Source organism: Pan paniscus, chromosome 9 (assembly GCF_029289425.2).
Source record: "Pan paniscus chromosome 9, NHGRI_mPanPan1-v2.0_pri, whole genome shotgun sequence".
Classification (NCBI taxonomy): Eukaryota; Metazoa; Chordata; class Mammalia; order Primates; family Hominidae; genus Pan; species Pan paniscus.
This window is the reverse complement of record NC_073258.2, coordinates 115,378,300-115,390,798: the sequence shown is the minus strand read 5'-3', so window position 1 is coordinate 115,390,798 and position 12,499 is coordinate 115,378,300. Positions and strand designations below refer to the sequence as shown.

Sequence of the window (12,499 nt, the reverse complement as noted above, 5' to 3'; positions counted from 1 at the left end):
TTGGGTTTAATTTGTTTTTCTTTTTCCAGTTTCTTAAGATGAAAGATTAGTTTATTGATTTTAGACCTTTGTTCTTTTCTAATACATGTATTTAATGTTACAACTTATTCCTCAAACACTGCTTTACCTGCATCCCCATATTTTGATATATTATTTTCATATTCATTTCATTAAAAATACTTTCTAGTATTCTTGTGACTTCTTATTTGTCCCTTGAGTTATGTAGAAGTATGTTGTTTCATTTCAAAATATTTGGGGGTTTTCCAAACTTTTTTTGTTAGACCACTTGATATTATTTCACATCTCCAGGGTAATCTGTACTGGTTTTTTTTCTTCACTCTTTTTTTCTCTTTTTTTGTTTAATAGAATAATTTTCATTGACCTATCCTCACATTCACTGATTCTTTCCTCATGCTTGTCAACTCTACTGATAAGGCCATCAAAACGATACTTCATCTTGATGACTGTTTCTGTCTGATAATACCAACATTTGGTGATCTCTGAGTCTATTGATTGCCTTGCTCTTTACTATGGATTATTTTTCTTCTCTTTCTGTACATCTCATACTTTGTTTATTATTGAAAGGTATAATGTTTAAGACAATATAGACTAACATAAACAATATTCATGCAAAGAAATGGGTACACATCTTCTCCTGAGCCATGAGGTAGGGAGGAGCATTGACTCAATCTAGTCAGTCCAGCTGTGTTTGAGGTTTCTGTTGCAAACTTTTCTGGTTACTTGGTGCTTAAGGTGAGTATTGTTTTGACAAAGGGTTTTTCTCAGTGTTCCTATTTCACCCTCAGCTTTGTCCTTCCTTGTATGTCAATGTCCCAGAAAGAGCCTCTCTTCATGCCCTTGTCCCTTCTTCCATGGTAGATTGCTGTTGCTTTCTACCTGGTGCTGCCTAGCCTACTGGGGGAACAAGTGAGATTCTCTTTTGTTGGTGATCAGCCTCAATCCTAGGTAGGTCTTCTGTTCATGTTAGGGAAAGGCCTTCTCAGTGATCCTGTCCTCTTCTCCACAGCATTAGAAAATCTCTAATGGTCTGGGCCCAGGACAGTTTCCTGTCTCTCCCCAGGATGGTTTTCTGCCCTTCCTCAAGAAGTTCACAGTTTATTATTTTTCCATTTTCCCAACCACAGGGATCTTCATATGTGTCTTGAAGTCACAGAGTTTGCTGCCCTTCTGCCAGTAGCATAACACTTTAGTGTTCTTAGAGGAAGGGCATGAGGGAGCTTTATGTCTTTCCCTTTGAGGCAGCTACCCTCCCCCTCCAGGCCTGCATTAGTGAGGTCTGGTCTCCTGCCCTGACCCATCTTTCTCATGAGTGCCCAGTGGAGGTCCAAAACAAAGAGGTACTAGGTAGGAACAAATTCCCTTTATGTGCAAAGTCTCTTTACGTCTGTGCTCCCGGAAATTCTATACTCTCATACTAGCCCACATTCAGCCTTTAGAAATTCATTTTTAAAATTTAGCCAAATTCTTCTTACCTGTTTATATGGCAGTTCATCCTCTTCCCCTGCTCCCTTTTCAAAAGTGAGTCAGTATTTGTATTCTTTCTGCTCTGCCTTTCATTAGATTTTAAGCTAGATGGTTGGCCTGTGACCTCAATTTCTAATAAGTTAAATGAAAGTTATTTTGCAGATTATCCGGATTTTTCTTTTTTATGACGGGATTGATGATGCCTCTTGCAGCTAAGTCCTCCAGGGTTTACTTTAAAGGGAACAAAATTATGTTAGGAAGACAAGGTCCTTAGACCAGGAAATATAATTCTAACTTAAAGAAAGCAATAAGTTAGTTGGTTCAATAAGCTAACTGATTTGGCATTAATAGTCTATGACTAATGCTAAATAACTGTATTCTATTCCTCTTTGATTGAGAAGATGATGGTGTTAAATGAAACTATGAGAGATTTTGCTCAGTCTGTAAAATTGGGGCTGGAAGCTGATTTGTAAGTGAAAAGAGTATATTTAACTAAATTAATGAAAAATATAATGGTAAGTGCTAAATCAGGGGTTCTTATATCTTTTTTTCTTTGTACAAGGAAGCCTTTTATGATCTATGGACTATTTCTCAAAACAGTGTTTTTAAATGCATGAATTTAAATATAAAAATTATAAAGAAAACCAATCATATTAAATTACAGTTTCCTAAGTATTTTTATTATGATATATAAATATACATCCTTCCTATTATACGACATTAAATAGCAATATCTAGTGTGGGCCTAATTGCTATAATTTCAAAGTAGTGGTAAGAGTAAGTGGCGCTTCGTGATACCTGCAGAAATTGTAGCATGATATGAAATACTGTGATTTCCATTGTTAAAAATCTTGGATATCACTAATACTGCTGAGCTTTATTGCCTACATTCAAATTAGAGAAAATGCTGAACTTCAGTTAGATGTTAGTGAAAAATAAAGATGTAATCTTTTTCCCACCTAAGTTCACAGACTCCTCTAAATTCTATATCGAGATCTCCCAAGGGGACCCCTGGCTAAGAACCTCTGTGCTAAAAACAGAGAACCATCAACTGCAATCAGAGATAGAGGTAGGAAAGACAGAGAAGGCATCAGGGAAACTCCATGTGGAGGTCCTAGCATCTGAAAAATTGTGTAACTGAGGATGAGCATAGTACAATCCGGAACTAAAAGTAATTTGGTGTTTGTTTGTTTGTTTTTGAGATGGAGTCTCACTCTGTCACCCAGGCTCCAGTGCAGTGGCGCAATCTCAGCTCACTGCAAGCTCTGCCTCCCAGGTTCATGCCATTCTCCTGCCTCAGCCTCCCGAGTAGCTGGGACTACAGGTGTCCACCACCACGCCTGGCTAATTTTTTTGTATTTTTAGTAGAGACGGGGTTTCACCGTGTTAGCCAGGATGGTCTCGATCTCCTGACCTTGTGATCTGCCCATCTCGGCCTCCCAAAGTGCTGGGATTACAGGCAGTAATTTGATATTTTTAAACACTACTACTACTAGTTACTATTTTAAGGGTATTTTATAATAAATATCAAGTACTGTATTAAGTATATTACAAATATTTTTCATATAAGTAATTTCATGATTTGGCTCTCTGCTTGCCTATTTTTGGTGTAAAGGAGTGCTTGTGATTTTTGCCCATTGATTTTGGGTCTTGAGACTTTGCTGAAGTTGATTATCAGTACTGTATTAAGTATATTATAAATATTTTTCATGCAATTAACTTATCACAACATCTCTTTGAGGCAACACATTTGATACCCATTTTAGAGATGAAAAACTTGGGATCTAGGGAGCATGATGCCTCCAGCTTTGTTCTTTTTGCTTAGAATTGTCTTGGCTATAGAGGGTCTTCTTTGATTCCATACGAAATTTAAAATAGTTTTTTCTAATTCTGTGAAGAATGTCAATGGTAGTTTGATGGGAATAGCACTGAATCTATAAATTACTTTGGGCAATATGGTCATTTTCACGATATTGATTCTTCCTATCCATGAGAATTGAATGCTTTTCCATTTGTTTGTATCCTCCCTTATTTCCTTGAGTAGTGGCTTGTAGTTCTCCTTGAAGAGGTCCTTTGCATCCCTTGTTAACTGTATTCCTAGGTATTTTATTCTCTTTGTAGTAATTGTGAATAGGAGTTCATTCATGATTTGGCTCTCTGCTTGCCTTTTGTTGGTGAAAAGGAATACTTATGATTTTTATACATTGATTTTTGTATCCTGAGACTTTGCTGAAGTTGCTTATCAGTTCAAGAAGTTTTGGGGCTGAGATGATGGGGTTTTCTAAATATAAGATCATGTCATCTGCAAAGAGAGACAATTTGACTTCCTCTCTTCCTATGTGAATACGCTTTATTTCTTTCTCTTGCCTGATTGCCCTAGCCAGAAGTTCCAAAACTATGTAGAATAGAAGTGGTGAGAGAGGGCATCCTTGAAGGGAATGCTTACAGCTTTTGCCCATTCAGTATTGGCTGCGGGTTTGTCATAAATCACTCTTATGATTTTGAGATGTGTTCCATCAATACCTAGTTTGTTGAGAGGTTTTTCTTAACATGAAGAGATGTTGAATTTTACAAGGCTATAGTAACCAAAACAGCATGGTACTGCTACCAAAACAGACATATAGACCAATGGAGCGGAACAGAGGCCTCAGAAATAATACCACACATCTACAACCATCTGATCTTCCTCAAACCTGACAAAAACAAGCAATGGGGAAAGGATCTCCTATTCAGTAAATGGTGCTGGGAAAACTGGCTAGCCATATGCAGAAAACTGAAACTGGACCCTTTCCTTACACCTTATACAAAAATTCACTCAAGATGGATTAAAGACTTAAATGTAAAACCTCAAACCATAAAAACCCTAGAAGAAAACCTAGGCAATACCCTTCAAGACACAGGCATGATCCAAGACTTCATGACTAAAACACCAAAAGCAATGGCAAAAAAAGCAAAAATTGACAAATGGGATCTAATTAAACTAAAGAGTTTTTGCACAGCAAAAGAAACTATCATCAGAGTGAACAAGCAACCTACAGAATGGGAGACAATTTTTGCAATCTACCCATCTGACAAAGGTTTAATATCCAGCATTTACAAGGAACTTAAACATATTTACAAGAAAAAACAAACAATCCTATCAAAAAATAGGCAAAGGATATGAACAGACACTTCTCAAAAGAAGATATTTACGTGGCAAACAAACATATGAAGAAAAAAAAGCTCATTATCACTGGTCATTAGAGAAATGCAAATCAAAACCACAATGAGATACTATCTCACACCAGTCAGAATGGTGATTATTAAAAAGTCAGGAAACAATAGGTGCTGGCAAGGCTGTAGAGAAATAGGAATGCTTTTACACTGTTGGTGGGAATGTAGATTAGTTCAATCATTGTGGAAGACAGTATAGCGATTCCTCAAGGATCTAGAACCAGAAATACCATTTGACCCAGCAATCCCATTACTGGGTATATATCCAAAGGAAAATAAATCATTCTACTATAAAGACACATGCACACATATATTTATTGCAGCACTATTTACAATAGCAAAGACACGGAACCAAGTCAAATGTCCATCAGTGATAGATTGGATAAAGAAAATATGGTATATATACACCATGGAATACTACACATCCATAAAAAAGGAACGAGATGTCTTTTTCAGGGACATAGATGAAGCTGGAAGCCATCATCCTCAGCAAACTAACACAGGAACAGAGGGCCAAACACCAAATGTTCTCACTCATAAGTGGGAGTTGAACATTGAGAACACATGGACATGGAGAGGGGAACAACACACACCAGAGCCTGTTGGGGGTTGGGGTGGTGAGGGGAGGGCACATAGAAGATGGGTCAATAGGTGCAGCAAACCACCATGGCACACATATACCTATGTAACAAACCTGCACATTCTGCATGTGTATCCCATTTTTTTTTAGAAGAAATAAAAAAAAAATAGTTGGGATCCAAAGATTTTAAACAACTTTCCTGAGATCCGGTAGCTTGAATGTGGCAGAGCATGTATTTAACACAGCTCTGTTTCATTCAAAGCTCCTGAGGGGCTTTGGATGTGTTTTTCTCTGGGTGGAAGGCAGGCATCTCACTCTGGAAATGCTCAGTGATAAAGAGACTTCAATGCCAGGCTGAGGGTTGTAGATTGGATCCTGAAAGCCACTGTGGGGTCTACTTTCCAACTTCACCTCCTGCTTCTTTGTACACACCTTCACCACTTTGTATCATTGTCATTACCAAACATAACTTGATTGTCCTACGTTCATGCTTTGCATGTTTTTCCCTCTGCCGGGTATGCCTTCCTTCCAAGTATGCCTCCTTCTCCTGGCTAACTGGAACTCATGTTTCAAGACATCATGGGAACTTCCTCTCTAGTTTACAAATGTAGATTGCTGCTCCTTGCTTAGGAAAGCTGGAATCTTGAGCTTTCTAGAGGTAGGTAGAAAAGAAAGCAGGACAGGCCAGGCGCGGTGGCTCACGCCTGTAATCCCAGCACTTTGGGAGGCCGAGATGGGCAGATCACGAGGTCAGGAGATCAAGACCATCCTGGCTAACACAGTGAAACCCTGTCTCTACTAAAAATACAAAAAAGTTAGCCAGGCATAGTGGCGGGCGCCTGTAGTCCCAGCTACTCGGGAGGCTAAGGCAGGAGAATGGCATGAACCCAGAAGGTGGAGCTTGCAGTGAGCCGAGATCGTGCCACTGCCTGGGTGACAGAGCAAGACTCTGTCTAAAAAAAAAAAAAAAAAAAAGGGAAAGCAAGGGTAGTCCTAACAAGAAAAGGGAATGAAATACGGAGTACAAGCACCCAAGGGTTAAATATTTTCAAAGCTGCCTTCTGGAGGCAGAAAGAAATGTAGAGTCACATGAGCAAGGGAGAAAAAAAATAGATGGTTTATTGTCTATACAACAAAACCGTTGAGCTTATAGGGACAATAAAAGTACCAAGAACAGACTGAGATGGCTGCTGCTTTCTTGAACAATATTGTCTGGGGCTCAGCCCTTATAGAACATTTTTATAATGTTTGCTTACATTGCCTTTTGCAGCTCCAGTCCTACACTGTTAAATCTAGAATAATAAATGTTTTGTTTTAAAAACCCTTTCTCCAGATACTTTTATAACTTTGAAACTTATAAAACAAGTCAGTATTGGTATTTATGCTTCTTAGAAAACGCTTGTTCTGAAAATTCATACATTCAATGAGTAAAAAGGCACAAGGCTCAATGGAATATATAATGATGAGTTCTACATCAGCAGAACCCCCCAGATTTCACACAGAGGTTGCAAATTTGCTTCTCACAGTCATCTTTTGTTTGCTCCAGATTTTTAAGAATACTAAAACTTCAGATTTTACATAATCATCTGGATTTCTGGCTTCACTTGAAAAAGTGATTGGCACCACTGGGCTTGCAGTACCAAATGGAAAATGCTCTAGCTGAATGCGCTGCCTTTTATAAACTAGACACAGGCATTCCTGTGCGCCATAGATGCCACTATTCTGCCAACTCCAGAGTCTCAAAACACAGAGCCATTCTTGACTGTGCTCTATCACTCTTCATGTTCATTCAGCAAGTCAGGTTCTCTACAATATTCTTTGCTTCAATTACCTCTTCTTAATTCTAACTTCAAGAATGATTTCAAGACTTTATTACCTCCTGATGACAATTATAACAATAACAGTTAACATATGTCGAGCAACACTCACTGTGTTAAGCATTTTACATGGACCATCTCTTTTAATCCTCAAAACAGCCCTTAGAGATGAATTCCATCATAATCCTCATTATATAGTAGAGAATTGTGTGACCCTAAAAGCTTAACACATCTGCCCAAAATCTCAAATCCTGAAAGTGTTGGAATCTCACTCTGAACACTGAATTTTTGACTGTACAAATCGCAGTCTAGGGAGTTTCAAGCTTAGGCACAGGGAGCTTTGGCTCTGGTGCTTTGAAGCCTTTCCAAAGGGGTAGGAAGGAACGGGATGCCTTAAGGGTATCATTTCCCCTTCCAGATGCTCAATGTCCATAAATACTTTCTCATGCACCAAATTCACCTGCTAACTCAACTGAGGTCTCAGAGCCCCTCTCAGTATGACCCTTCTCTCCCTGCTTATCTCTCACCCATCCTGAATCTTACTAGAGTGCATTTGCCAGTGTGTGAAACACTCTAGGCAGTAGATTAAAAAAATTTTAAGTATTGGTGTAGGTTTTAGAAAAAGTAAATAGCTTTATCAGTTGGGTAACAAATGCTTTGGAGTTCCAATTGAGTTTCAAGTTCCACTTCAACCTGGGATGCAGCAAGCTGGAGTGCCACTGTGAACCTAACAGCACCCTAATAATTTGGTTTGTTTCTTTGTTTTGTTTATGGTTTCTGTTTTGCTATTATTGAGAGGTGAAGCCAGCTGGGCTTCTGGGTCGGGTGGGGACTTGGAGAACTTTTCTGTCTAGCTAAAGGATTGTAAATGCACCAATCAGCACTCTGTGTCTAGCTAAAGGTTTGTAAACACACCAATCAGCACTCTGTAAAAACACACCAATCAGCGCTCTGTGTGTAACTAAAGGTTTGCAAACACACCAATCAACACTCTGTAAAAACAGACCAATCAGCTCTCTGTAAAACGGACCAATCAGAAGTCTGTAAAATGGACCAATCAGTGCTCTGTAAAATGGACCAATCAGTAGGATGTGGGCAGAGCCAAATAAGGGAATAAAGGCTGGCCAGCAAAGCCAGCAGTGGCAATCTTTTCGGGTTCTCTTCCATGCTGTGGAAGGTTTGTTCTTTTGCTCTTTGCGATAAATCTTGCTGCTGCTTACTCTTTGGGTCCACACTACCTTTATGAGCTGTAACACTCACCACAAACGTTTGCAGCTTCACTCCTGAAGCCAGCGAGACCACGAGACCACGAACCCACCAGGAGGAACAAACAACTCCGGACGTGCCACCTTAACGAGCTGTAACAAGGTCTGCGGCTTCACTCCTAAAGTCAGCGAGACCACGAACCCACCGCAAGGAAGAAACTCCGGACACATCTGAACATCTGAAGGAAGAAACCCCAGACACACCATCTTTAAGAACTGTAACACTCAACCGCAAGGGTCCACGGCTTCATTCTTGAAGTAAGCGAGACCAAGAACCCACTGGAAGGAACCAAATCCGGACACATTCTATTATATATAATATATGTAATATTGTATATATATTACTATACATTATGCTAGCTATTATATTATTACCTTCAATGTACCACAGACTTCAAATTCTTTGTTGCCTTGTGCTTAGGGTGGGGGCTGAGTTGCAAGAGGGTTTTTCCTCAGTGTTCCTGCTTCCTGATGTGCTCTCAGCCATCTCTGTTAGCCAGTATTACCAGGCTGCCCCTCCACCAGCTGCAGCCTGCCGTTTTTACTGTTGTTTCTTGGGGTAGGGCAGTAGTGAGACTCTGTTTTCCGGGTCCAGCCTTTGTCTTTGGCAAGTACCTGGAACTCAGAGAGAGCCTTTCCAGAGTTCTTGCTCCTCCTTCCTGTGGCAACCGCACTCTGCCTTGTATCCATGGTTGGTCTTGGGTGGGAGTTGCCTGCCCTACTTATGATGGTAGCAGATTTCTGCTTGATATCAGCATATATCCTGGGTCCAAGACAGCTTCCTGCCCCTTCCCTAGGGGTAGAGGTCTTATTCTTCCACCTCCTCCCTTTGCAGCGTAGATTTTTTCTCACTTCCTGGGGAAGGAGAACAGTACCTGCCCTTCCTCCATTGATGTAAGGCTGTTGCTTAAGGCCAGGGCTTTATGCCCATCCCCTAGCTGCTGCCAATTACTTCCTTCATGCCTGCACCAAATAGGAGTACCCTCTCAATCTCCTGGTCTTCTCTGAGTCTTTCTCATAAATAGCAGTGGAGGATCATAGGGAAGAGCTCATGGGTGATTGTGACATCCTCTTTTCTGGTGATCCCAGCTATTCCAAATTAGCACACTAGCTCACATTTGGCCTTTAACAATTCATTTTTATTCTTGCAGGATTCTTCTTTCCTTTTTATATGCTCTCTCCTCTTTTTCCTGTGCTCTGCCAAAGATGAAATCGTTTGTGTATTTTATCTCTCCCTGAAAGGGCTTGTTCCTCTTTAGAATTCCGGCCATTTGGTCTTCTTGCTACTTGAGCTTTATGATGTATTTGAGAAAGTTACACTTTTGTATATTACCTGGATTTTTTCCTCATTGTTAGGGTGGAAGCAGTGTTTTTGAAGTTTATTACACTTTATGTAGAAACAGAAATCTTTATTGACCTTTTAAAATAGAACTCTATGGGATGCATATTTTACATATAATATAATTCATCCATTTCAAATGTACAATTGAAGCTTCTTACAAACTGCACGCATTTACCAACCAGCCCTAGAATCCCTGCCTTAGTAAAACATTGTAACTGAAAGGAGTGTCAGAACCCTCAAGTACACATTTGAACATGGGAAGTGGTTGGTAAATATTAGCCCAAAGGCAGAAAGTCTATTCTGGAGGCTATTTTGTGAGTCAAAAAAGGCAATTGGATTCATCACCCCACCTGGCCTTGGACTCCTATGATCATTTCCTCCTACTACCTGTTACCCCCACCTCCAGTCTTCTTCCAGCTCAACCTACTTTATATTTCATAGGGGTGTATTACCATCTTCATAAGTTAGAAAATTTTCATCATCTCAAGATGATTTTTACCTAGTTGCCCAGGCAACCACTGATGGGCTTTCTGTCTCTATAGCTTTGCCTTTTCTGGCAATTTCAATCAAGTGGAGTCACAACATGTGGTCTCTTGTGTCTGGTTTCTTTCACTGAGCATAATAGTTGTGAGGTCCTTCCATATGCTAACATGTACTAGTAGTTCATTCCTTTTCATTGCTGAATATTACTTCATTGTGTTCATATGCCACATTGTGTCTATCCATTCACCAGTTAAAATACATTAGATTTCCTCTAATTTTTTGCTACTAAGAATAATGCTTCTAAGAACATGTATGTGCAAGTCTTTGTGTGGTTCATTAGTATTACCATGCCCTATGATTAAGGTCCATGGAAAACTAAAATGACCCAATCAAGGCAGGATTAATGGTCCACACCCTTCAAAAGTAAAGGTTTGGGTCACCCCACCAGTTAAAAAAAAAAACATGACAAGCTGAGTTGCTTGCTGAAGGCGAAAGGAATATGGAATGGTAGTGGAGTATAAATATCAGTTATAACCATGTGACCAGTTACATAAACAAGGACTGTAATTGTCATGAGTATTTCCTTATTATTTTTGTATAAAAATATATTTGTATTGTGTGTATAAAAAAGCAAATTTTTTTTGTTTCCTCTTATCCCCTTATCATATAACATAAGATGTATTGACTTCGTATCATAGTATTTAAGTACTGTTCACTTTATATTATATCATTTTGACTATGGTATACAAATTATAAGATATCAGGTATTTAAGTTATAGACTATCAAGAAGAGTAAACATCACTCAAGGACTTTATCTCCTTTTCTGGAGAAGAAGTTAGTAAGTTTTTAGTTGTATGCGGGATAGTTGTATCATATATTAGGTGGAATTACAACCTTGTCATTGTCTTCATTTGGAGATTAAGTATGACTTAAGGAGATGCATATGGGTGCTAACTTGACAAGGGTAGACATGATGATTAATTTTATGTATCAACTTGACTGGGTCATGAGGTATACATATTTGATAATCATTACTCTGGGTGTTTCTATAAGAGTGTTTTTTGGTAGATTAACGTTTAAATTAGTAGACTGACTAAAGCAAATTGTCCTCCCCAATGTAGGTGAGCCTCATCCAATTTGTGAAAGCCTGAATAGAACAAAAGTCTGACCCTCCACTGAGTAAGAGAGAATTCTTCCTGCCTGAATGCCTTCACACTGAGATATGGGTTTTTGTCCTGTTTTCAGAGTAGAACCAAAACATTGGCTCTTCCTAGACCTTCAACCTACCAGCTTTTGAACTGAACCTACACCATTGGCTCTCCTGGTTCTCATGCCTTCAAATTCAGACTGGTGAGTAGCCCCCATCTTAAGGTCATCTCGGGGCCCCTCCCTGAATCACTTCGCTAGCACAAACTCAGATGTGCTCAAAAAGGGCTCATTATAAATAGGCAAAGATACTCCTATCATTAGGAGATTCTAAGGGTTTTTGGAGCTCTGTCTCAGAAACCAGGGCAAAGACTCAATATATGTTTTATATACCACAGGGAATATTAACAAAACTAAAATCTAGTTCTTAAAAAAACGTTAAGGCGGCCGGGCACAGTGGCTCACGCCTGTAATCCCAGAACTTTGGGAGGCCAAGGCAGGTGGATCACGAGGTCAGGAGTTCAAGACGAGACTGGGCAAGATGGTGAAACCTCGTCTCTACTAAAATTACAAAAATTAGCCATGCACAGTGGCAGGCACCTGTAATCTTAGCTACTTAGAAGGCTGAGGCAGGAGAATTGCTTGAACCCAGGGGGAAGAGGTTGCAGTGAACCCAGATCATGCCACTGCACTCCAGCCTGGGTGACAGAGTGAGATTCTGTCTCAAAAAAAAAAAAAAAAAAAAGTCTCCCAAATACTGATTGAGAGAAAGAGACAAAATACAGAATGAGAATAAATAACCATATATAATCCAGAAGCTGAAAGAGAGAATATTAAGAAATTTATTAAACAGCAAATGTAAAACCTAGTTAGTGATACATTTCCAAAAAATAGAGAATACCAAAATTGTCTTAAGAAAAAACAGGAAACTTACATAGTTAGTGAGCATTAAGGAAATAAAACATGGTAAAGACTTTGTCCCCCTTTAAATAAGCACTAGATAGATTTAGATAGTTTTACAAGTGACAGCTATCAAACTTTTATGGAAGAACTCCTTCTATCTTATATAAGTTGTTCTAGAAAGTAAAGGGAACACCCAAAATTCATTTGATAAAACTTTATACCAAAGCTGATAAGCACAGTACAATAAAAGAAAATTACAGGCCC

The 12,499-nt window shown here is 39.2% G+C and overlaps 1 protein-coding gene across 3 annotated transcripts in view; it reads right to left on the bottom strand.

The window, feature by feature from the left end:
- Nucleotides 1–12,499, bottom strand: part of NXPE2 (neurexophilin and PC-esterase domain family member 2) — a 222,418-nt gene that overhangs the window by 36,678 nt on the left and 173,241 nt on the right. The window contains exons 1-2 of one of the 3 annotated variants that reach the window (XM_063608267.1): nucleotides 8,736–12,443; nucleotides 8,356–8,539 (exon numbers count right to left, since the gene is read on the bottom strand). The exons of 1 other annotated variant lie outside the window; for it this stretch is intronic. The gene's annotated coding sequence lies outside the window, so the exon portion shown is untranslated. Of the gene's footprint in view, nucleotides 1–8,355; nucleotides 8,540–8,735; nucleotides 12,444–12,499 lie in introns of those variants that run through there. One more of the 3 variants, XM_063608268.1, reaches the window with a different exon arrangement.